Raw genomic sequence first — 2,342 nt, 5'->3', positions numbered from 1 at the left:
GTGAGAAAGGGGGAAAAAAGAGAGAGAAAGCGAGATAAACAAAGTGAGAGAGGGGTGAAAGCGAGAGAGAGAGAGTGAGTGAGGTGTGAGGGAAGGAAGAAAGAGAGAGAGAGTGTGTGTGTGTATTTGGATGTGTGTGTTTGAGTGTGTGTGTGTTTTAGTATGAATATGTGTGTGTATATATGTTTGAGTACGAGTGTGTGTGTGTGTCAGTGCCAGTAACATCAGACTCACTGAAGATTCCTCTTAAATAACTTCCCTGACCTCAGGCTTTCCCTTCTCCTCATCCTGTACAGCTCCTTATCCTTCTGTTAGATTTGGATTATGTTTACCTTCTAAACGTTCAAGTGGGAGCTGTTCATTGCTTTGCTCTCTGTCTCCCTCAGGATCAAAGTGTCAGGGTAGGTCAGTGGGACAGATGCTCATATAAAACTTTAATAAAGCCATTCATTTCCGGGTATATTCAACAAAAGATTACATCAGAGGCAGCATCTGGCGTTATTTTGCAAAGAGCAATTACTGTGTAATAAAGTGAGCAAGCGAGCGGCTCTCTCTTCACAAAGATCTCATTCCATTTTAATATGCACCAGGACTATGTATCCAGCCTGCAAATCTCCCTAGTTATTTGCTCACATCACATTTCAGTTATTGTTAAATAATGGCAACTTAGAATTCCATTCTGATTAACATTACTGCATATGCTAATCCTTCAAGAACTGGAAGTGGGGGCATAGAGATCTAATCACTGCAGACATGATGTGGAGGTGCTGGTGTTAGACTGGAGTAGACAAAGTCATAGGTCACACAACACCAGATTATAGTTCAACAGGTTTATTCGTGATTTCAAATGAACCTGTTTGACTATAATCTGTGGTTGTGTGGCTTTTAACATTACAGTCATGCAACTGGGTAACTGTGTGCTGTTGAGTATGTTGGAGCTCAGACCCATTGTGGTGCTCCTATCTCTCTCTCTCTCTCTCTCTCGCAAAGATTCTGGGTAATCCAAGATGGAGGACGGGAAAAATTTCTGGCTGTAACAGCTGCTCCTTTTTTGAGGTATTTTAGGTGTTGGAGGCGATTTCCTCGAATCCCAGGAGCAGCAATTACTGTTTTATATGCTGTTGCATTATTTTGGAACTTTGAAAAAAAGGTCAAAACAACAGCAGTTTTAAAAAGAGAGAGGTACAGACAAAGGAAGCACATGGTGAGGACAGTGCAGGAGAGAGAGAGAGAAAGAACCTGCACAGTTACTGCCTTGCTGTTTGAATTCAGGTATCGCTGGACATCGGAGTGCAGCTGGGAAAATTAACAAACAGTGAAATTCACAACTAATCTTAGAGGAACCTGTTTGGGTGAAGTTCACAGCACAGAAACAGATGAGTGAATAGTTTTAACCTGGGGCAGTGTTTGTAGAGGAATAAGACAGTGTTATTTTCTGGGTCTGTAGATTGTGAAGGAGCAAAAATTGCCTTTAGTGGAGTGATATGTGCTTCTTGTCAGATGTGGGAACTTCAGGAGAGTTTACAGGTTACTGTGGATTATATCTGCAATAAATGCTGTTGGTTGCAAATCTTATCAAATCGAATGGATCGGTTGGAGAGACTGTTAGATGCAATGAGGAATTTGCAACAGCAACAGTATGTGATGGATGGCAGATATAGGAAGGGGGTGGGGGGGAAGTCTCAGATACAGTCACATAGATGGGTTAACTCCAGGAAAGGTAAGAGAGATAGGCAGTTAGTGCAGGACTCTTCTGTGGCCATACCCATTTCAAACAGGTATGCTGTTTTGGTAAATGTAGGGGGTGATGGATTCTCAGATGAACATAGCATGAACAGCCAAGTTTCTGGTATTGAGACTGGCTCTAATGCAATGAGGGGTACATCAGGTTCCAAGAGATCAACTATGTTAGGGGACTCTCTAGTCCAAGGTACAGGCAGATGTTTCTGTGGCCAGCAGCGAAAAAGCAGAATGGAGTGTTGCTTCCCTGGTGCCAGGATTAAGGATGTCTCAGAGAGGGTGCAGAATGTTCTCACGGGGGACAGGGGCCAGCAAGAGGTCATTGTACACATTGGAAACAACGACATAGGAAGGGAAAAGTTGAGATTCAGAAGGAGATTACAGAGAGTTAGACAGAAATTTAAAAAGGAGGTCCTCAAGGGTAGTAATATCTGAATTACTCCCGGTCCTACGAGCTAGTGAGGGCAGGAATAGGAGGATAGAACATGGCTGAGGATCTGGTGTATGGGAGAAGGATTCACATTTTTGGATCATTGGAATCTCTTTTGGGGTAGAAGTGACCTGTACAAGAAGGACGGATTGCACCTAAATTAGAAGGGGAC

General features: G+C 43.0%; 1 protein-coding gene across 9 annotated transcripts in view; it reads right to left on the bottom strand.

The window, feature by feature from the left end:
• The window catches only part of lzts2a (leucine zipper, putative tumor suppressor 2a), a 218,523-nt gene that overhangs the window by 46,370 nt on the left and 169,811 nt on the right, over positions 1-2,342 (bottom strand). The window lies entirely within an intron of this gene.

The sequence above is a fragment of the Chiloscyllium plagiosum genome, chromosome 22 (assembly GCF_004010195.1).
Source record: "Chiloscyllium plagiosum isolate BGI_BamShark_2017 chromosome 22, ASM401019v2, whole genome shotgun sequence".
In the NCBI taxonomy this organism is placed as follows: Eukaryota; Metazoa; Chordata; class Chondrichthyes; order Orectolobiformes; family Hemiscylliidae; genus Chiloscyllium; species Chiloscyllium plagiosum.
The sequence above is the reverse complement of the archived record's forward strand: the minus strand, read 5'-3'. Positions and strand labels throughout refer to the sequence as shown.